Source organism: Aulonocara sp. 'chitande type north' Nkhata Bay, linkage group LG2 (genome assembly GCF_057382095.1).
Source record: "Aulonocara sp. 'chitande type north' Nkhata Bay isolate Kocher_YH1m ecotype deep benthic linkage group LG2, A_spYH_male_GT1.1, whole genome shotgun sequence".
Classification (NCBI taxonomy): domain Eukaryota; kingdom Metazoa; phylum Chordata; class Actinopteri; order Cichliformes; family Cichlidae; genus Aulonocara; species Aulonocara sp. 'chitande type north' Nkhata Bay.
Window position 1 is genome coordinate 6,682,501 of NC_141345.1, and position 24,000 is coordinate 6,706,500.

General features: G+C 45.0%; 1 protein-coding gene and 1 long non-coding RNA gene across 2 annotated transcripts in view; one reads left to right on the forward strand and one right to left on the reverse strand.

Moving 5' to 3' along the window:
- The window catches only part of mgat4b (alpha-1,3-mannosyl-glycoprotein 4-beta-N-acetylglucosaminyltransferase B), a 130,022-nt gene that overhangs the window by 8,133 nt on the left and 97,889 nt on the right, over positions 1-24,000 (forward strand). The window lies entirely within an intron of this gene.
- LOC147337372 (uncharacterized) lies at positions 19,970-23,568 on the reverse strand. Its single transcript, XR_015124746.1, has 3 exons — positions 20,474-23,568; positions 20,264-20,395; positions 19,970-20,183 (listed from the first exon to the last, which is right to left on the reverse strand). It is a non-coding gene; the product is annotated as an uncharacterized LOC147337372 (long non-coding RNA).

The window sequence follows — 24,000 nt, forward strand, 5'->3', positions numbered from 1 at the left end:
TCTAATCCGCCTGTCGATGCTGGCCAGGGCGCGCCAGTCTTCCTTGAACTGTTGCTGCAGTAAAGCAATGTTGTTCCTATGAATCTGCGCGCGACACGCGCCGTCTTCGTTGTACCACTCGTAGGCTCGAACGTACTGATTGGCTTTTTGCGTATTACACAATAACAGCTCTGCAACAGCAAACGCATTGGGCACCCTGTCGTCCATTAGCTTGATGCCCAGATCCACTATCTCGCACATTATCGGATCTTCGATCGCGCAGGCCACGTGTTTTGGGGTGTAGTTACACCAGTTGCTGGCGGGAGGGCTCACCCGTTTTAGGAACGCGGTAAGCGCAGGATTGGTTATGTCCTGATGCAACTCGGGTCCGGCCAGGAAAGTCTCTCTGCCGCTGAGCTCGTTTAGCAGTGTGTAGCAACACTGCAGCAGCTCTCCGCTACCTTTTACGCAGGAGTGTTTCAAGGCCCTGCAAAAGCGTGCGGTGGTAGATATGTATAACGTTCGCTTGTCCTTCTGCTGGTCGCGCAACGAAACCACCGGTGTCATGTTACCTCGCTTACGGCCCACCACGCGTGCCGTGCGTCTGAAGTACACAGTTTTGGCCACGCCGGCGTGACACGTGAATCTCGACAGATCGCATATCACGTCCACGTCCGAGAAACAGTCCACGCTTCCCGGTCGTTTACTGACTTGCAGGTCAGCTGACTCAGTGTCCAGTACACAACACATGGGTTCCACATCAGCAATGGTGTCTCCGGTTTCCCCACACGTCTGTGTAGCAGACGTTCTGTCATTGTCCTCTCCGCTGCGTAACAACTGCATCGGTTGTATGTGCTTGAACGATGGAGTGAGAGCATCCGGATGAGTGGGGACTTCTAGAGACATGTCCCAGAACTCATATCTATCGCCCGTTATGTCCTTTAACAGGTTTAAGCTTTGGACACCCGGCACGATTAGGACCTGCTGCATGAAATAAGCAGCGCTCCCGCTCATCAAATTCACCGTGTACGTGCCCAACATCGATCTGGGCTTGTCACAGAACCGTAGCTCTAACTCCTTGTCCGTTTGGGACCACATTGTCACGACCGGTATGACAACGCGGTCCTCTGCGACGGACTTCAACGCTGTAGAGGGTATGTAAAAGAGGGTGTAGTTTTTCAAAGCCAACATTAGCTGTTTCATACCGGCCCTGTCTTCGGTTGACATACATTCTAAGCCATCGGCTCGCAAGTCCATAATATCCATCAAAGCAGTCAAAAGCGACTTGGAAGGGTTTTGTTTGAAACGGCCGATGTCTTCGATCACCATGTCTCTGACGATTTTCCGTGTCGTCTTGTGTTGAAACGCTTTGCTTTTCTCGGATAACATAGACTCTTTCACTGTCATGGCTTCGGCTACCTGGTCGAATAAACCAACGGTGTCGGTGCATGTGAACGCCCGACTGTCCTTTTGTTCATCTGAGTACCAGGCAGGCTTGTCGGTCACCACGAACTGCATATTCGTCCCGTGTGTGAGTGCTCTGATGTACAAGGGAAAGCAATGCCCCTGCTTTATGCTTTATGCAGCTCCAACATTCCCGACCTGCAGTTCCAACGTTCCCGACCTGTAGTTCCAACGTCCCCGACCTGCAGTTCCAACGTTCCCGACCTGCAGTTCCAACGTTCCCGACCTGCAGTTCCAACGTCCCCGACCTGCAGTTCCAACGTTCCCGACCTGCAGTTGGTTTTATTTTCGGGCTGCTGCAGCTGAATGTGTATGATTGCCTCTCTCTCACATGCACACGCAAAGACAGACAGACACACACAAACAAACCCGCACAGATTGGTTTACAGTGTAGCAGACGACTCATAGTGATTAGATTACGCATCAGATTCGAAGTGAACATGTTTTGTCTTGTCCTCAGGACACACACACACACACACACACACGGACAAACACACACACACACACACATCCTGCCTGGCATTGTTCAGCAGTGACAACCTTGGCTTTTACTTTCCTCTGTTCAGTTTGTTTCTGTTTCTAGAACTGATCCAAACGTCTGTTCAGTTATTCTGGTTTAATCGTTCTCTGTGTGTGTGTGTGTGTGTGTGTGTGTGTGTGTGTGTGTGTGTGTCTTCCATATAAAATATAGCCTGAAAGTGAACCATTAATGGCATCAGAAATCACGATTTTCTGTATTGATTAACCTGTCCTTCAGTTTGAAGGGGAAAGTCAATTAAAAGGTGTGTGTGTTTCTCATGTGTGTGTGTGTGTGAGATCAATAACAGATGACTGAGCGTCATTTGTTCAGACTCTGTTCAGCTTTGCATGATTCACAGTTCAGAATAATCCTTCTTGTCTTTGTCTGTCTGCATCAGCCTCCAAGTTCAGCTAGAAACATTTTAGCTCCTCCTCCTTTAAGTACTCTCTCTTCTTATTGGCCGCCCCTTGCAAACGCATAACAGTGGGGCTTCTATGCTTGATGTGACTATATTAGGAATATCCCTCCTTATGACATCATGCAGATCCAAGAGTAGAAAAAACTGTGCTACACTGAGAGTTTGGAGCATCTGCAGCCTGAGCTCTGAGCTCACAGTGTGAAAGCAGAACAGCTTTAAATGTAATGACGTGTCCTATCTGCAGGTGATGGTTCTGGTTCTGGTCACGAGGTGGTTCCAGCTTTAAAGATGTGAAGTCTGGTGACAGATTAAAGGAAAATGTAGTTTCCGTGGTTTGATGGAGCTGCTGTTGTCAGTCAGAAAACCAGAGAAGAAGAGGAGACTCCTCTCTTTTTCCTCGTTGGTGTTTATCTTCCTATTCTGACTTCCTGTCTTTCAGCTTCCTCTCCTTCTGCTTCCTTCCATCATTTATTGCTTCCTATGTCTATGTTTCCTTTCCTTATTTCCTCGCTCTTCCTCCTCTTTCCGATGAATCACACATTGCTGTGACTCATCCATCCTTCTGATGTGACACCTCCACACGCATGCGCACACACACACACACACACACACACACACACACACACACACACACACACACACACACACACACACACACACACACATCTCCATCCTTTCCAAATGAAGGCATGTTTTTGCTGCAGAGTGGAGATTGATTCACACACTGATGGCAGTTAACCATTGTGTGTGTGTGTGTGTTGTAGCACTCAGGGTAAATTAGTCCAGTCAGTGGAGCTGCAGAAAGAGGGTGCAACTCCTTGTTGTTAGTCTGCACTATACGAAGAAACTTAGCGGCCTGCTCTTCGTTCTCCAAACAGTGATCGATGATCGTACGGGTTTTCCTCACTAGGTTCGGGGTGGAGAGTAACTTGCACTCCAAGCGGTAGCCTCGGAACGCTTCCGAGGCGTCCTCAACTATGTCGGATAACGATTCGTAGCACTCGGCTATGTCGTGCCTGTACGCTTCGAGTTTCTCTAGGCTCATGTTCGCGATCCAAGCTTAGCCTTAGAAAGCTTGTGATGACTACTCGTTCCTGGTCGGCTACTGTGTCTCAGCTGGCTACTTATCTCAATCGGCTACTCGTGCGACGGCTGTATAAGGCTGATGCCGTCTACTAGCCGCTGGTATATCTGGATTATGGAGCAGCTTGTGTGTAAATCCCAGTCGGTCGCTGTAGCCAGGTCGGCTGGGTAATGTAGCCAGGTCGGCTGGGCCAGGTCGGCCGGGTAATGTAGCCTGGTCGGCCGGATAATGTGGCTGGGTAGGCTGAATAATGTGGCTGAATAATGTGGCTGGGTAGGCTGCATAATGTATCCAGGTCGGCTGACTAAGTCGGCCGGTGCCGTAGGTCGGCCACCTTGTTATTTTGGAGTAGGAGTGGGGGCTTTAGGTGTAACATATAGTGCTTTAGGTGTAACATATAGTGCTTTAGGTGTAACATATAGTGGTTATATGTATAATAAATAACATATCACACTGAGCAAAGTGATCGTGTTCGTTTATTATTTTTCATTGTTTCAAATACACACAAAGAGCAAAGAGCATTGTGACATGGCAACAAACATACACAGTTTCACAGCGGTACAATGATCCACGTGTGTTGAATACATAACATGGCCTACAAACGAATGTCATTTCTTGTCAAAATATTTCAACAGTGTACCTTTGCTATTGCTCACACGGGTACGTTTCGCGGCGGGCTCGCCATGATCAGAATGTGTTGCGAGGGGTGGTCGGTCAGAGCAAGGTTGCAGTGTTTGGCTGACATCGATTGTTTTTGCCAGCGACTCTAAATATTTGATCATGACGCTACTTTGAGGACCAGGGCACGGTTTTTCTTTTCTGCGCACGGCTGACATAGTGGCCACGGTGTCACAGGGGCAATCGGCGTTTGTAGTTACACCCTCGACCCGGCTCACATAGCAACGATGTGTCCACAAAAGTCCACGCTGTCCTCTAGATCACCGTCGGACTCTACTCCCCTTCTTCTTCGTCCTGGCCAGATTCCTCATCGGCGTCATCCTCGCAGCTCATTGCTTCCTGGCAAAGCAATTCTTCTCTGTCAGCGTTGGAGCGGGACGTTTTGTTGGCTCTCCTTTTCTTGCACTGATCACGGTCCACCAGCATGGTCTTTGTTGCGAGTGTACGCGCAAAAGCTCGTTTGCCTTTTCTTGCCTCGGATGAAATTGTGGCCTTTGTTGCGGGTGCACGCGTGAAAGCTCGTTTGATTTTGCTTATCCAGTTTTTGGTCGATATGGCGCCCAAGCGGTCGATCAGAGCCAAACTCAGTTTATCTTGTAAACCGTGGGCGTTCAGCTGTTCTACCACGATGGGATTGCTAGACACCCATTGTTCCAACACCGAACTGTATTTCTCGTGCAGCAGCGTTTTCTCCAAGCCGAGAACGCTGCACACAGCTTCTCGTCTTGTGTTATCTGCGTACAACCAAGCTGCGCTTTGTAATAGAGTCCCTATGTTTCTGACCCACGTGCCCAAAGGGGGGTTGTCAGGCACGATCATAGAAAAGCACCAGGGTTTTTGGGACGGTGATACCGGTCCGGTTGCGACGTCGACGTCGCGTCTCGACGCTTTTTCTGACCTAGGCGAGGCAGATCCGACTGAGACGTTCGACGCTTTGCGGTTGGAGTTACCGTCGTCCGGCGGCGTGTTGCTGTTGTCGTCGTTGTCGTCGTCGATATCGTCGGCGGTCTTGGTGTTCTTCTTCAGCTTGTTCATTTTGTTGTGGTACACCCTCAGGTTGTGGAAGAGCACTTTCATGTTGCTATAATCTCTGCCTCTAGCAGTGTCTTTCGGAGCCGGTGTGTCTTTTATCAGCTGTTGCCACTTCTTAAAGGTGTCGTTTATGTTGTGGGTGCCCAAGTTCCTGAACAGGTCTCTCGTTGCATGCCTTTGCGCTTCGTTGATGACACCGCTGTTCGACGCTCTAATCCGCCTGTCGATGCTGGCCAGGGCGCGCCAGTCTTCCTTGAACTGTTGCTGCAGTAAAGCAATGTTGTTCCTATGAATCTGCGCGCGACACGCGCCGTCTTCGTTGTACCACTCGTAGGCTCGAACGTACTGATTGGCTTTTTGCGTATTACACAATAACAGCTCTGCAACAGCAAACGCATTGGGCACCCTGTCGTCCATTAGCTTGATGCCCAGATCCACTATCTCGCACATTATCGGATCTTCGATCGCGCAGGCCACGTGTTTTGGGGTGTAGTTACACCAGTTGCTGGCGGGAGGGCTCACCCGTTTTAGGAACGCGGTAAGCGCAGGATTGGTTATGTCCTGATGCAACTCGGGTCCGGCCAGGAAAGTCTCTCTGCCGCTGAGCTCGTTTAGCAGTGTGTAGCAACACTGCAGCAGCTCTCCGCTACCTTTTACGCAGGAGTGTTTCAAGGCCCTGCAAAAGCGTGCGGTGGTAGATATGTATAACGTTCGCTTGTCCTTCTGCTGGTCGCGCAACGAAACCACCGGTGTCATGTTACCTCGCTTACGGCCCACCACGCGTGCCGTGCGTCTGAAGTACACAGTTTTGGCCACGCCGGCGTGACACGTGAATCTCGACAGATCGCATATCACGTCCACGTCCGAGAAACAGTCCACGCTTCCCGGTTGTTTACTGACTTGCAGGTCAGCTGACTCAGTGTCCAGTACACAACACATGGGTTCCACATCAGCAATGGTGTCTCCGGTTTCCCCACACGTCTGCGTAGCAGACGTTCTGTCATTGTCCTCTCCGCTGCGTAACAACTGCATCGGTTGTATGTGCTTGAACGATGGAGTGAGAGCATCCGGATGAGTGGGGACTTCTAGAGACATGTCCCAGAACTCATATCTATCGCCCGTTATGTCCTTTAACAGGTTTAAGCTTTGGACACCCGGCACGATTAGGACCTGCTGCATGAAATAAGCAGCGCTCCCGCTCATCAAATTCACCGTGTACGTGCCCAACATCGATCTGGGCTTGTCACAGAACCGTAGCTCTAACTCCTTGTCCGTTTGGGACCACATTGTCACGACCGGTATGACAACGCGGTCCTCTGCGACGGACTTCAACGCTGTAGAGGGTATGTAAAAGAGGGTGTAGTTTTTCAAAGCCAACATTAGCTGTTTCATACCGGCCCTGTCTTCGGTTGACATACATTCTAAGCCATCGGCTCGCAAGTCCATAATATCCATCAAAGCAGTCAAAAGCAACTTGGAAGGGTTTTGTTTGAAACGGCCGATGTCTTCGATCACCATGTCTCTGACGATTTTCCGTGTCGTCTTGTGTTGAAACGCTTTGCTTTTCTCGGATAACATAGACTCTTTCACTGTCATGGCTTCGGCTACCTGGTCGAATAAACCAACGGTGTCGGTGCATGTGAACGCCCGACTGTCCTTTTGTTCATCTGAGTACCAGGCAGGCTTGTCGGTCACCACGAACTGCATATTCGTCCCGTGTGTGAGTGCTCTGATGTACAAGGGAAAGCAATGCCCCTGCTTTATGTTCCTGCAGCTCCAACATTCCCGACCTGCAGTTCCAACGTTCCCGACCTGTAGTTCCAACGTTCCCGACCTGCAGTTCCAACGTCCCCGACCTGCAGTTCCAACGTTCCCGACCTGCAGTTCCAACGTTCCCGACCTGCAGTTCCAACGTTCCCGACCTACAGCACTTCTTGTTTTGCTCGGCCTTTGTGAATCATGGACGTCGACTGGATTGTCTTCTCCTCAAAACTCGAATCATGACACTTGAAAGGGGGATTAGAGAGTGTGTGTGTGTGTGTGTATGTGTGCTGGAGAAAAAAGGAAAAGGGTCTCTCTCTCTGTCTCTGTGAGAGAAAAAAGGTGGGGGCCGAGTGAGCCCGCGGGGCCGAGCGGGTCCGCGGGAGCGAGCGTGTATGCTGTATAGAGGAGAATGAGGAAGAAGGGAGTGGGAAGGAGCGAGTGAAAAGAGTAACCGAGTGTTTGGTGATTTTTTATTATTTCAGAGGCTCTGGGTAAGAGTTTTGACTATATTTAGTGAGAGTTGTGAAAAGAGCAGGTTTTTCTTTTGTTGTGATGTTGTGATGTTAAGTATAAATTCAATAGACTGTGAGTAATCGGTGTTTTTCTGCCTAGTGTGCTGCGTGGAAGACACAGAAGTGTAGAAATGTTTGTGGTTTATCTTTGTTTGACGTTTTATATAGAGTTGGTTGATTCAGGGTGATTTCTCCCGTTTAAGGGAGGAGTTGGATTGTGGTTATGTTAAAGCTTTGCTGTAGGGGTATGAGTGTGAATTTGTGCTGCCTTCGCATGTTTAAATGGATGCATAGAAGTTTGTGAGTGAGAAATTGTTATGGTGGGGTTTAAAGTTAGTAAAGAGTCAAACAACGCCCACTGTTTTAAAAAGGCCCAAAACATCATAAAAGACACCTCACATCCTGGCCACTCCCTGTTCGAACTGTTGCCCTAAGGCAGACGGTACAGGGCAATCAGAGCAAGGACTAATAGACTCAAACACAGCTGTTATCCAACTGCAATAACACATCTGAATACTACAAAAAATGTCCACCATGCCACTCTTGTGTTAATCTATGCACGGTCTGAAGCATGTGTGTGGGAAGACTTAGTATTTTAAGTATTCTATCTATTTTATTTATTGAATTTTATTGTTTTATTTATAATTTGATATTGCTAGGGATGATGCAATGATCGGGGACCATTCTTAATTTGGTTGTTCTCATGACAATGACAATAAAGTTTCTGATTTTGATTCTGATTCTGAAATCAACCCTCCTGAAGAGTTCAATAATTTAGGCAGTTATGTTTATACAAATACTAAATGTATGTTTAGTGTCTTCATACAGGTGTTTTTTCTTAACCTGGAAACCTGAGTACGGCAGCAGAAGACAGGCCAAGCTTTGGCTAAAAATTCACGGCTGGACACCAGAGTTGTCCCCACCCCTCCCGGAAAAAAAAGAGAGAATGTAGTTTTAGGCAGGTTTTTCTCGCTGAACATAAAAATCACTATTCTGACATCTACTGAGACCATGCAGTCGTTTGTCTTCTCCTCAAAACTCGAATCATGACAAAATGCACGCAGCTTGCATGCGTCTTAAACTTGTGTATAGGGAAAGCAGTGATGCCACATTTGCAGCCATGAGGTCAAAGGTCAGCAGCACCTTCTTTAAACCAGCCCTGTGATTGGCTGAACTTAACTCTGTTTGTTACCTCTGTGACGTCCACGTTAGATTAAAGAACCATTTTACTGTTTTTACTTTAATGTCTCACATTTAATTTTTTTTTTTTTTTTTTTTTACAAGTTTTCTTTCTGAAACTTTGGTTTTATTTTCGGGCTGCTGCAGCTGAATGTGTATGATTGCCTCTCTCTCACATGCACACGCAAAGACAGACAGACACACACAAACAAACCCGCACAGATTGGTTTACAGTGTAGCAGACGACTCATAGTGATTAGATTACGCATCAGATTCGAAGTGAACATGTTTTGTCTTGTCCTCAGGACACACACACACACACACACACACACGGACAAACACACACACACACACACATCCTGCCTGGCATTGTTCAGCAGTGACAACCTTGGCTTTTACTTTCCTCTGTTCAGTTTGTTTCTGTTTCTAGAACTGATCCAAACGTCTGTTCAGTTATTCTGGTTTAATCGTTCTCTGTGTGTGTGTGTGTGTGTGTGTGTGTGTGTGTGTGTGTGTCTTCCATATAAAATATAGCCTGAAAGTGAACCATTAATGGCATCAGAAATCACGATTTTCTGTATTGATTAACCTGTCCTTCAGTTTGAAGGGGAAAGTCAATTAAAAGGTGTGTGTGTTTCTCATGTGTGTGTGTGTGTGAGATCAATAACAGATGACTGAGCGTCATTTGTTCAGACTCTGTTCAGCTTTGCATGATTCACAGTTCAGAATAATCCTTCTTGTCTTTGTCTGTCTGCATCAGCCTCCAAGTTCAGCTAGAAACATTTTAGCTCCTCCTCCTTTAAGTACTCTCTCTTCTTATTGGCCGCCCCTTGCAAACGCATAACAGTGGGGCTTCTATGCTTGATGTGACTATATTAGGAATATCCCTCCTTATGACATCATGCAGATCCAAGAGTAGAAAAAACTGTGCTACACTGAGAGTTTGGAGCATCTGCAGCCTGAGCTCTGAGCTCACAGTGTGAAAGCAGAACAGCTTTAAATGTAATGACGTGTCCTATCTGCAGGTGATGGTTCTGGTTCTGGTCACGAGGTGGTTCCAGCTTTAAAGATGTGAAGTCTGGTGACAGATTAAAGGAAAATGTAGTTTCCGTGGTTTGATGGAGCTGCTGTTGTCAGTCAGAAAACCAGAGAAGAAGAGGAGACTCCTCTCTTTTTCCTCGTTGGTGTTTATCTTCCTATTCTGACTTCCTGTCTTTCAGCTTCCTCTCCTTCTGCTTCCTTCCATCATTTATTGCTTCCTATGTCTATGTTTCCTTTCCTTATTTCCTCGCTCTTCCTCCTCTTCTCTGGCTTTAGTGTAGTAACGAGAGAGAGGATGTTTGACAGTGTGATCAATATGAGAACTGAGAGTCTAAGTGTGTGTGTGTGTGTGTAATGTGAGCTCCAGATTAACTGTGTGATCTGTTACACAAGCTGCAGTTTGAGGTGTCAGTCACACTGTTAACGGCTGTAGCTGTGTGTGTGTGTGTGTGTGTGTGTGTGTGTGTGTGTGGGACAAACTTTATCGGTTTATAATCTGTAGGTAAACTCGATCTCACTCACACGGTGTCACTGTTTAAAATTTAAATGCTGATAATAATCAGAGGTCACACATGTAAGAATACGCCGAAGAAGGTAGTCCCTGACCGAAGCTCTGTTTCCTGAAGAGCTCAGCAGGAGGCCTGATGCTGATCGACAGCAAACATTTGAAGCTTTTTCCCGTTTACTGTTTGAGCCGATAAACTTCAGAATAGAATTTGGTATCACAGCCAGCGGTATCTGTCTTTGGTACTCAACTCGTTTTGAGATTATGGATTGAAAATGTTTCTTGGCTGAAACGTTTGACGCCGCCTCGGTCTGGCAGCGTTCACACCGCTGATGCTCGACTGTTTTTGGTTCCTGTTCATTCTGAGGTTTCAGACGTCTTACACGTCTCGAGCATAAATAGCGTTCTGACATTTCAGTCCAGCCGGTGTAGAAATGCTCACTTAAAATGTGAACAAACGGTAAAGAAAAACACGTTTCTATGACAACTCAGTAATTATTTAGCCTACTGTCGGCGAATTTGGCTTTCAGGCCGTCAAACACGGTGCAGTCTGCAGCTTTAGTGTTTAAGCAGATGTTTCCTCAGATCAGATGTGCTGCCATTGTAAGTTTTGGAAAGTATGACCCCACTGGTGACCGCTTTCAGCCTGCCGCCACCGCCGTCTTTGCCCTGTGCGAATGTTGTTCTTCAACATGTCGATGGAGTGACGTCACATGATCTCGCTCAGCTTCTTCCTCTAGCCCAGATGTTCTCTGGTACCGAAGTTTAGCACGAATTGTTGTCTGTGAATCGGTCCTCGGCAGTGTTGACGTGCTTTGGTCAGCACGCCGTGTGGAACTGAATCGTGCTCCTGCGGAAACTTTGGTCTGATTTGGGGTCGTCCTGTCAGGGTCAGTGATGGTTTCAGGTTTTCTACTGTCTGTGTGACCTCAGTTGACGACCTTCTGGGTGCAGTTTGCTTTGTTAGCAGGATCACTCCCTAAGTTTCGCTCAGCCTCGGCCCATTTTAAATGTTTTAAAGGTTTTCGAGTTTCTCCAAGCAGGTTTAGGCTGAAGTAAGCTGGACAGCGTGGCAATAAGATTACTCCTTAAATGGTCTTGTTAATTGGGGGGTCATTTATCCCCATGTGTCACACTTTTCATTTTGGAATGAGTGGTGCGGCGGTTGGCTCGGTCCTTCCTGTGCAGACCAGAGACACGCTCAGGTACCTGCTGAAGGTGTGGATTATTTAGCCAAAATAAGTCTGAGTCTATCCTCTGGCAATGATGTAACACATTTCTTCATCACTGAACCGGAAAACTGTAACATAGGATTTAAAAAAAATGTGCGCTAAAGTTTCCCGCCATCTGCGGTGACATCTTTTTTTAAATAGTTTTATAAAAGATCAAAGAAATGCTGATTAATCATGCTCGTGTCTCTCATCGTTCCCACATCCGTGGCCGCGCAGGAAACAGCCACTCGTTTCCACTTTGATTAATAATTAGATGTTAACGGAGGTTTTTAATCATGTCGTGTTAAAAGCGGAGCAGGAATGTTGTGATGGATGTTCCTATTGGAAAATCGGGTTACACCCTCTGAGGGGGTAAAAGAAAGGCGGCTGTGTGTGTTTGTGTTTCTCACTAATAAAGATTTCACACCTATAATTGAGGAATCGAAGTGGAGCCGCTATCGTCTCCATGGAAACCCTCAGTCCTCTATAGGCACCGTGTTGCATAATGATGCTCTATATACTCCAATGGGGTCTTTTATTTTGAAGGAAGTGAAGGAGGAAACATGTTAAAGGATTGATGTCTACAAACACATACGATTATTACAAATATCAGATTTAAGTCTTCATGTGTTCTCTGGGTGAATATAGGCACAACTGAAGTTTGAGGTTTGAAGTGTTGAGAAATAAAAACTTTCCTCTTGACGTCCACCTGACAGCTCGAGGCTGAAACATTCAATCCGGGCACGCTCTGATCCTGCGTGTTTGTTCAGCCTGCAACCTTGACTGCTGCCCTCGCCCCAGGGGGCACATAGCCTCAACCCCCCCCCCCCCCCCCCCCCCCCCCAAACAAACACCGCCCGATTTAAACAAAAAAAAAAAAAAAAAAAAAAAAGTGCACACACACCCCTGTCGACCGTTGTCATGGTACGATCTGTCACTGCTGGGTGGTTTCGGCTGCAAGCCAACTCTGTGTGTGTGCGTAAGAGGGACATTTGGAATAAATGTGGACAGTAAAATTTCGTTTTTACTGCTTTTTCTGTGTGACCTGCTGTGAAGCTTTGAGTTTCTTTGGCAGCAGGAGTTCAGTTGTAAAGTCAAAGATAAGATTTGATTCAGTCCTTCTGTTATTCAATCTGGTATCTGTTCTAAAATGCTTTGATGTCCTTCAGCAACAGTTTCCTCTACTACAGCTGTCACATGGTGCACATGTCATGGACCTTTACTGTGAAAACACACACACTCTCTGACTCACTCACTGGCCTGCACCAGTTACCAGTCACTTTGTGGAGCATTGGACTGCCATTACCTCATAAGACTTTGTTGTTACACTTTCTCTTACCGTACATTACTAAATCTCCATTTGCACTATTTGCCTATTTGCACTACTCTGCCTGGTTTACACTCAATGTCACTTACCCATTATATTGTATATTGTATAGCTTTCTTGTTATATGTAAAATTGTATTTATTTAAATTTTTACTTTTTAATTATTTTACTTGCATTTTTAATCACTTTTATATTTAAATATATTTAAATGTTCATTTGCTATTTATCTAGGGATTGAGAGTAACGCAATTTCTATTCTCTGTATGTCCTGTACATGTGGCAGAATCGACAAATAAAGTTGACTTTGACTTTGACTTTGACTTTGAAAGGTAGACACAGGCCCTTTTGAAGATCTGTCAAACAAATTAAGATGTCTAAACTCTATTTAAAGTTACAGAATACGTAAACTTACTCATACACTACCTAAAACTAGTTACGCAGTACTTAAATGTACTTACAGTATGGAAATGTATTTGTATCCTGTATTAACCTGACTTGTTACTGTTGCCTACCTTTAATGATTTGTAGGTAAATCTAATTATGCTGTAACTTAAAATATGATACAGTTAAACTCTGTTTAATTACAGAGGAATTAAACGGCTATGTTATGAAGTGTTACTGAATTGTGTTCTTCAGTGAGGCGGCGTATCCTTCATTCTTACATTATTTTTATTTAACCAAGAAAATAAGACTCTTGAGATAAAAATATCCTTTTCAAGATAAACTAATAAAACACACACACACACACACACACACACACACACACACACACACACACACACACACACACACACAGAGGAGAACAGGTTTGAGCCTGAGTGAAATCTGGCTGAAACTCTTCTGAGTTAATAAAATTCGGCAGTTTTTAAAGTAAAAGAAAAAGTCATAATCTAGTGATTTCCCTACAGAATCCACATTCATGAAATCCTGGAGGCGGTTTGAGCTGACATTGTTATCAGTAATGAGGTGAAATTACTCTCATACTGGACTGGATTCAGATCACTGACCAGGGCAGAAAGTACTAAATCCATCGGACCTCGATGAGAGAAACCAAGCTCAGGTTTAATGCGCACTTTTGCAAAGATGTCCTGCAGATGTTCCTGTTCCTGATGTGTTAGTCGTGTTACTGTGAGCAATAAAGTTTATTACCCACCATCAATGGGGCCTTATTGTTTCATCGTTAGTTATGGAAGCATAATGGGATGATAATGTGTTAAACAGAGATGAACACTGATGCAATGAGATCATGCGGACGCACGCACCGTCTCGTGTTTGTGTGTTTCCTGGAGGGTCCAAGACGCTGTGAAAGGAGCTGATGAATATTTGATGGGAGCTCCAGCAGGTCAGGTTGCACTCTGAGAGAAACCGTCCTTGCCTTCATGCTGCACAGGGAACAAAGCTCACCTCATTCATGTGTGGAGAGAAGATTTAAAAGTAATCTTTAATGGGTCCATCAGGCACATGTGAACTGCTGAGTCTACATTTAAATGTACAATCATCTGAGTGTGTAACTGAGACAACACAGAGCAGATTCACGAACACAAGTCTGAGTTTTTCTGTCAAAGATCTCACAGATGTAGCAGCATTTTTCATAGACTGTATGTAAAAGATGGATGCAACCAGTGGTTTCTGGGCTCATTTTGAAGCTTCTACGCGTTATGGCCACCATGTTGGGTTTTGCGGCCAGAGGGGACCTTATCAGGACACCAGGGTGAAGTGTCAAATTATCAGCTAATGCTAGCTAGCTAGGTTAGCAAATTGCATCTGTAAACTGTATAGGAGCTCCCACTGGCACAGACAGGAGCGAATTAATGCTAAGAAATCAAATCCTAGAATTTTACTCACCAACACTGGAGCTCTTCCTGGACAGTCTGTTTGTATAGTAACCTTGCAGCAGCCATATTATTGGCCATGTAATGTCATTAAAAATGCTCCAACAGCATAAACACGGTTCAGATATCCAGTTCAGTGGCTCTGATTAGCTGAGGTGAGGGCTAGCAGATGACTAACAGCTAAAGTCGCCTGTGTCACCATGCACCTGTCAGTCAAAGAGGTCACTCCCCTAAAAATGCAAACTCTTAAGGTTTAATACAATTTAAACAGGTGAGTTATAAAAACAATGACACCTGTAAAGTTGTTATGAAGGTAGGAATTATCTGTAGAGCCTCAGAGAGTTTTTATATCAGGATGTAAACGTGTTTATTTCTGCTTTGAAGTTGGATATTTTAATATGGGAGTCTATGGGGACTGACACACTGCTAGAGCCTCTAGTGGGTGTTGGAGGAACTGCACCATTGGTGCTTTTAAGCCCCAGAGGTTGATGCTCGTTCCCACATACCCTTTCTTCTTCTGCCAGTGGAGTCTCAGGTAGCCTCTACATGTTTTTCCTCAAGCACTCTACCGCCACCGTTGGGTCAAAGTCGGAGGTGTGTATAAGTGTTACTGAACTCCACGCCACACTTTGAAGAAGCTGAGCATAGCTGGATTATTGTGATGAAGCCAAGTTCAACGCAGCTGTGACCTCCATTTCTGCCATATTAGAGTTTTTATTCCAGCTCCCATAAAACTGGTTCAGCTGATCCTCACAGCAACACTCGTAACAGTTCACAGACTGAGACACATTTGTTTTATAAACTGGCCCCTCATCAGCACTGACAGTTATTCATTGCTATAATGTTATCAGATATCTCTGCTGAAGTTTCCATGAGCAGGAACCAAACTGATTACTGGAGACACGCGCACTCGTTTATCTTTGAAATTTGCGATGAGCTGATGGAAAGGCCCAAGCGCTCCTTCCACCGCCGCTCCGGATCAGGTTTGCAGCGGCGTGTAGATAAAGTTTAGTTGAAGGAAGTGGAAACACGACATCACTGCAGGTGTCTGATGTTTCACTGATGTGTGCGCTGAACTGTCTGCAGCGTGTCAACAGACTGACGGCTGCTGTCGTTTATCTCCAGCTGCTCGGCTCGCCTGACAACCTCTGCTCTGTGTGTAAGAGACCCTGAACCGCAGATTACCTCCCTCACACGTCAAGTCTTCAGTTCAGATTTTATCACATTTTTTTTAGAAATTTTAATCAGATTTTAGATCGGAAGAAAAAACGTCACGCATATGTCGGTGCGGCTGCAGGACCGTGGTCCATGGCACGCATGTTACAGTTATAACGATCATCATGAAAGGTTTAAACCCAGCTGTCAGAGTCACTTTTACGCACTTTCTGTTTTAAAAGGCTTCAAAACAAAAACTTGTTTCCATTTGTTCTTTCTGAAGCTTCCCTTACTTCCAACAATCATTATATCCAAACATCAGTAACAGGAAAAAGCACTAAACATGCATCTCAGAGATTGTAACCAGTTAAATAATACAAAGATAGATTTCCTGTTGCTAAAGCTCGTGACTTCTGGAGCACATCCGCCCCCGCCTCATTTTTCAGTACCAGACCTGAGCCAGCTGTGCCATTTGTGAGCCAGACTAGGCTCAAACGTGCTGTCAGTATAGCTGTGACACATGTAACTGGATTAATTGACTGTTTGCTCCCTTAAATATATTCATACTGTTAAAGGTAACTAATCCAAGACGACTCTAAATTGGACTGTTTTTCATGAGGAGTATTTTCACTTCTCAGTTCTTTGCCCTTTTGTACTTTTACTTTTACTATAACTTTAACTAAAGTAAGAGTAGTGCTGCTGAAACACATTTTGTCTGTTTGAAGTAAAGGCGCTGACAAGTGTTTGCTCGGCGGCACAGACTTGACATCGTGTGTGTGTCAGAGGTATGAGGAGGACAGCATGTGACCCACTGCCTTCAGCATGTGATGGGCTGTGTGTGTGACCTTTGACCTCTTGTTCCAGTTTTTTCTCTGTGCTTTAGCCAGTCGGAGCTCAAACACCCACATCGTTCACCTTTCTGTCGTCTGTCACCATAAAAAATGAAACATTTGCAGACTGCAGCTCCACACATGTGATGATATCCTGGGTGGTTTCTACGCAGCGAGTCAAACAACGGTCGGTGATACCTTATCACCCCCCCCCCCCCCCCCCCCACACACACACACACACACACACACACACACACACACACACACACACACACACACACACACAAAACAAAAAAACCCAACAGAGTTTAACATATAGAATTACTTTTATCTCTGTTCAAACTTTATGCATATTCTGGGTCCGACTAAATCAACAGCCCGACCACTGCTGCCTAGAGCATGCCTAGAGCATATGGCCAAAAGTATTTATCACGATATATTTGAAAATTTGCGATAACAATATAACTGACGATATAATTGATGCGAGACAAAATTAAATTCCACAACTTTACTAGCGCAAAAAAACACCATCCATTTATTTTCACTTAAACAAGAAGCTGTTTTTTATGTGCATTAACCAAAAGGCATTTCCAGTAGAAATGGGCTGACATATCCTGAGCATAACCATGTATAATATCCACTGAAGTTAAAAAGAGGTGCTTTGCAATATTAAACTGCAGTGTGCCAAATAAAAAAGTCAAATACGTATTTTTCGGACTATAAGGTGCACGGGATTATAAGGCACATTAAGCGAAACAAAGCAGTCAGATAAATCAAACTACTCAACTCATTCTTCTTGCTTCCTCCACTTCTGTACCATTGATTCATTAATGCTGTATTCTATCACAGCTGCTCTATTCCCATGTTGTTGCAGTATATTAATTACTAACCTCATATTGTGGATGGATTATCTCAGTTGTTCTCCTGACTGAAGTTTGGTTCGTTTACAGCATCCTGCCATGCGATTGCATTTGTCTCTAACCATCAGGAACCTTCACGTTAACTTTTATCGAGTGGAAAAGTGTTAGTGTTCGTCCTCCAGCTTCACTGTTTATGTTATGCTAACATAGCTGTGTTGCTAGCGATCACGTAGCACATCATTATATACCAGCTAGCCCAACTTCAGTAACCCTACAAACATCACTGCTGTTTAGTTTCCTGTCTTCATTTATGTTGGAAGTGACAGCAGAACTGTACGTTTGAATTTTTTCAGAAATCTCTCAGTCAGAACATGCAATATCATGCTTAGGTAACTAGCGAAACTAGCGAGCTAACGTCCGCTAGCTTCCTGCTAACTTCTAACTCCGTTAAATGTAATAAATTCTGTTTTCATGGATGCCTGGATGTTAAACTTCATAGTTACACTTGGTAAAGCAGCAATGCTGATCGTTTTATTAAAGATGAAAGAATTTAGACAGTTTTTAACTCTCAGTGATGCTGCAGTGTTCGTTTGACTTTGGGACCTGAAGAATACGGAGTTTCGGACCCAGATTACTCCCAGATTTAGAGCACCTTAGTCCGACAAATAAAGCAATAACAACGGCCGCTTGCATGTTCTACAAAAAAATGTGCTTTGTTGTGTATCTGAGGGACAAACACCAAACCAGTTCCACATCACTGAAGTTGCACCATTTTTACAAACCAATTCTGGTTCATCCGTTTCACTCAACAATCGGCCATGTGCGTATGAAAACAAAGACACTGCGCATGCGCGTTTTACCCATATTCTATCGCGATATTTCATTTTCTTATCGTTGCCGTGAACGGTATAATATGGCCCAGCCTTACTGCTGCCTGTCTGCGTATTCCCTTGGATGTGATTCTGTGGACGTTTGAAGGAAGCAAAGCAGCTTTATTGATCTTCTGGGAGCCTAAAAAAAGTGTCAGAACACAGAAAGTGTCCAGAATAGAGCGTCTTTGAAGTCAGCCTACCTGCTGGGTTCAAATCAATTTCTGGTGAGCAAACAGGACCCTGGAGGAGCACCAAACTCCAAGAGCTCGGCTCAGCTGGAGGAAAACAAAGCTGCAAGTGGTCCTGAGAGCTCTGCCTTCTTCAAATATTTAGTTTGAGGTGTTCAATCAGCTGCTTAAGAACCCACCGTCGTGCAGATGATGAAGAAGAACAGCCCTTTGCTGTCATTGTACATGTACAACGAAATTGTGGAATGAATGAAATGAATCTCCCTCACAGACAGAGACGATCTTTGGAACATGGCTGTGAATTGTTTTCAGTTTTTCTGGCTGCAGAGCTCAGCGTTGCATCAGCAGAGTTTTATTATCAGAAATGTGCTGATTTTTTTTTCTGTGTGCTGTGCTAACTTTGCTCCCAGCAGATTCAGGAAACTCTCCATCAATGCAACAAAAAATCATTTTGGCTGCTTATCTCTGAATCTGATGGACAAAAAACTGCTTAGCAGGATCTTTCTACACATCTTAGGCCCAAAACTGAACTAACTGAAAAGTTCCACACAAATACAGATCAAACACACGCACGAGGCCGTGTTATCTTACCGCTTTTATATGACACTAGTGATGTTCGATTCGTGAACGAATCGTTCAATACTCGAGAATCACTTTACTGACTCGTGAATCATGATTCACAAGCCCAACTGACTCACTGACTCATCCCTGTTTCTGTTAGCAAACTAATTCGCTTAGTAGAAATATATCTAGCTTATAATTTAAATTGTGGGGGGGGGGAAACAACAGCCAGTTTCTTAACAAAAGCATTTCTGCTCTGAACTGGAAGAAAAAACCCTGAGTAGAAGCTCACATCAAGAAAATAGCTCCTCGGTTCACAGTAGCATCGCTCTGCTAACATGCTAACGGCACATTTGAGCTACTCACCCCCTCCCTTCCTGTGCTGAATCATAAGCGTAACCAAATCACTCAGGACTCGCTCACCCCCTCCCTCCTGTGCTGAATCATAGAGCAAACGAATCACTCAGGACTCACTAACCCCCTCCGCCCTGTGCTGAATCGTAAGCGTAAGCGAATCACTCAGGACTCGCTCACCCCCTCCCTCCTGTGCTGAATCATAGAGCAAACGAATCACTCAGGACTCACTAACCCCCTCCGCCCTGTGCTGAATCGTAAGCGTAAGCGAATCACTCAGGACTCACTAACCCCCTCCCTCCTGTGCTGAATCATAGAGCGAGCGAACGAATCACTCACTCACTCACCCCCGCCCTCGTGGCTCACAGCTTCTTCTTCTTCTTGGTTGGCAACCAATGTTAAGGCGCATTACCGCCCCCTGGCTCACAGCTCAGTGGACATTTAGATGAGAAAATATATATTTAACACATTTAAGGAAAATACTAATAAAATAAAAATAAACAAAATAAATGTTTATTAAGCAATTTTGATAGGAAATTGCTTAATTTTAGAAATGTTTTTGCTCTTTTTTGCTCTATAAAATAGTTGTGTTTTTTTTTAGAATCATTCATTGTCATGAACCGAAGTTCCGTGCGCAAGCTGGACCCAGAAGCAGAACACACACACCAGGGTAGGAGAGAATAAAGAAAGCAAATTTTATTATAACTAAAGGTGTCCCGTAAGGGTAGCCGAAAAAACAATCGTGTGAAACCAGAAGAAACCGAGGGACTGGGGAGGTGAACCGCGCAGGGAACGCCAAGAGCGGGGCTGTGAGAAGCTGCAAAACAAAAAGAGAAACAGATTACTGGGGTGCGGAAAAAAGGCAGCATACGAGGGAAGGTGGAGTATGCGTCTTACGGAGATAGCCGGGCTGAATGAACCAGAGGGGGGGGAGCTCCAAAGGGGTCGAGACGGCGAGGCTGATAGTGCTCCGAATCTCAGGCGGACAGGTGGACAGGCAGGAGGCTCGCAAAAACGCCGAGTTGTGATCTGAGTACACAGGGTAAAACAGAGTTAGTTCCGATGGATAATTTGTCAAAAAGGGCTTTTCCCGCAGGAGTACGTTACCGCTGAGAGGCGACTACGGACTGGCGTGGAGCAGCAGGTAGGGCAGGATTAAATAGTCCACCTGGTGATCGCCTGGGATGGGATGCAGGTGTGGGGTTAGCAGCCACGCCCGTGGGCGTGGGCATCCCAACAGCACCCCGGACGCCGGGCCGCGGATCATGACATTCATCTTAGCAGTGGGATTTACATGAAAAGAGAAACAAATTAAGTTCGAGTGAAAATGTAAAATTTTTGCACTCTCTGGTCAACTGACTCAGTGAATCAAATGACTCAAAAAACCTGATTCACTTTGATGAGTGACTCATTAAAACTCAATTCAGTAAAAAGAATCAAATTTACCATCACTATATGACACGCTGTGTTGGTGGGTGAGATGTACACAGAAACTCCTCACTTGACTTTTTTTTTTTTAGCCCGACGGACCAGTTGCAGGAACCATAACATGCTAGGTAAGTGTGTTTTAATCGCAGGATTCATATAATACTGATGACAGATATTTAGGCTAATAGTTAGGCTAACACACTTACCTCTCATCTTTTCTTTCCTCACAAAACCGATGGATCCTCCACTTCTTTTAAGTGTCTCCCAGCGCAATCCTTAGCATATTTTGGTTCCTGCAACTGGTCCGTCAGGTTATTGTCTCCCCAGAAACACTTCCCTCTGCTTTTGGAAATCTGTTTTTTCCTATTTCCCTTTTTCCTATTTCTGTTGTGTTTTGTGTGCTTTTGGAGCATTTTTCTTATTGCTGGTGTTTTCTTAAGTTGCAGTCCGTTTGAGTTAATGATCAGTTTTGGTAAAATTCTGACTCTACGAATGTTGCAGCAGAAATCGAGACTTGAGACAGACCAGGCATCGTTTTTCCTCCCTGTTCTTAGCCGAAGGTAGTGCCACTCTTGTGGTCATTGTTTAAACACCGCAGTGCACCTAGGCTTTCTCTCTGACTGCGTCCATCCCTTTATGACTCCTGAACATGACGATGAGTTCACTGTACTCGAACAGCCTCCGCAGTCAGCAGGTCCAGATCCAACAAGCACCTTTGAGATGTGAACACGAATATTTCTGTCATCTTGTTTAAGCAGCTCTGAAGGCAAAAAGGGTCCAACCCAGTACTAGCAAGGTGTACCTAATAAAGTGTCCTGTGAGTGTACACGTTGCTGTTTCACACACAGTGTCATTAAAAAAAAAAACACGGAACACTCGGTCGCTCCCGATGTGCTCATCGGAGTGTGAATGTCAGGTAAAAAGCACTTAGAAGCAGAAAAAAAGTGCTTGTGTGAATGAGGCGTACGCGCTATAAGCTTTGAATGAATCAGTTTCATTCAAAGCAGAATCAGAAGCTTTGGGAGGGAACTTCAGGTGTAACCCTCAGTTTGACGGGTCAGGGTGAATCACAATGATTACTTGGTTAGTTTAGGCAGACAGTTAGACCGTTAGTCAGACAAACTGCTGTCACTGTGTTTGGATTTAGGAATTTCCAATGTGTACGGATTTAAAACCATTTTCGGATTTTGAGTTTGACACTGTAATGCAGTCTACATGCGTTTAAAGGTTAAAAGTAGATTTCTGCTGTTTAAAACCCCCCCAACAAAACACTAAAAATACGTGTAATGTATTAAAGATGCGTAATATCTTCAGGGAAGTGTAATTTCCACAGAACAGTAAACAGGATCCTGGAGTCCCATTAAACATGTCCACGGAGAGAAGAGAAATCTGGAAGGTAACTAAAGACAGACGAGGAGAATATTTAAACACGAGAAGAGGAAACCGAAACGAGACGACAGCAGAAGGTACAAAGTGAAGAGGAGGACGAAGAGGAGGAGGGAGGAGGTGACGGGGGGTCTCTGTACTGAATCAGATCGGCTTCCTCACACAGAGCGAACCATCTGTCAACCAGAAACAGTGTGTGTGCGTGTGTGTGTGTGCGCGTGTTCAGCTCTGCCACTCATTTACTGTAAATGAGTAATGTGAGCATCCGGGCAGCAGGGAGTGTGTACTGTACGGGAGTGCGCTTCATTAGATTAGACGTTTAAATCTCCGGCTTCATTGACACACACATTCAGATCAAGTTCAGGCAGCTCTGCCTGGATACTGGCAGGGCAGGGATAGCTCAGTAGGTAAAGTGGTCGCCCCATGATCGGAAGGTCGGCGGTTCGAATCCACTTAACGGCTACCCTGAGGTACCCCTGAGCAAGGTACCGTCCCTACACACTGCTCCCCGGGCGCCTGCTTAGTGGGCTGCCCACTGCTTCACTGAGTGAATGGGTCAAATGCAGAGAAAAACAAGTAATTTCCCCATGGGGATCAATAAAGTATCCATTATTATTATTATTATTATTATACTGACAGCAAGTGATACACATTACAGGTCAAAATAGTCAAAAAAGTCGAATTTCCCAGAGGAACCCACCCGAGGGATTAATAAAGTTCTATCTTATCTTATCTAAATAAGTAAAAGATGTCAACACAGAAGTTCTTCGGGGGATTATAATGTCCAAAAGAGGCACCAGACTCCTGCATTTAATACAGGCGCATCCCTGAACCAGCTTTGGAAGATGCGTCTCAAAACCTGGTAAAAAATAACTAGATGCCAAAGCTGGATGTTCTTGGAAAAGCTATAAATTAACTCAGCAGAGTCACAGAGGGGAAACAAACCCAGAGTCGTTAATCATTCGGCTTGTTAAGTTCTGACGTATCGACTGTGTTTCCGATTCGAGCGTCTCCTCGGTCGAGTCTCTCGACCTTTTTAACGTCCTGCAGTTCTTTGACTCTAACAGAGACGAGCTCCCAAAAACTATCCAGCCGTCGCTGTTGGCCTTAGCTGTGACTGTCCTCTGTTACCGTGGCCTTGATTTACAGTGCTGTGAAATTTGCTTCCTCCCTGATTTATATTTTTTTGACACGTTTCAGATCATCAAAAAATGTCCTGTCTGAAGAAGTAACTGCCCCCTAAACCTAATGACTGGTTGTGCCAACCTCGGCAGCAAGAAGTCTGTCGAGCATTTGTGATAACTTCAGTGAGGTTTTCACATCGCTGTGGAGGAATTTTCTTCCACTCTTCAGTCACGTTGGAGGGTTTTCCAGCATTAACGACCTGTTTAAGGTCAAAGCATCTCCGTCTGACTTACGTCCAGACTTAAACTCAGCCACTTCTAAACCTTCATTTTGGTTTTAAGGCCATTAGAGGTGGACATGCTGCCGTGTTTCAGATCGTAGTCCTGCTGGCGAACCAAGGTGAACTTAAGCTTCATGGACTGATAGACAGAATGCATGTTTCCATCAGTTACAGCGAGTCGTCCTGAGCAGTCCACAGCAGTGCAGTCCAGACCATCACACTACCACCACCATGTCTGACTGTTGCTGTGATGTTCTCTTTATGAAATGCTGTGTTAACGGGATTCAAACCTCCCAGAAAGTTCTGCTTTTGTCTTGTCAATCCACAGAAGATTTTCTCAGAAGTCTCAGGGATCATCCAGATGTTTGTTGGCAGATGTGAGGCGAGCCTTTGTGGGTTTTTATTTCTCAGCAGC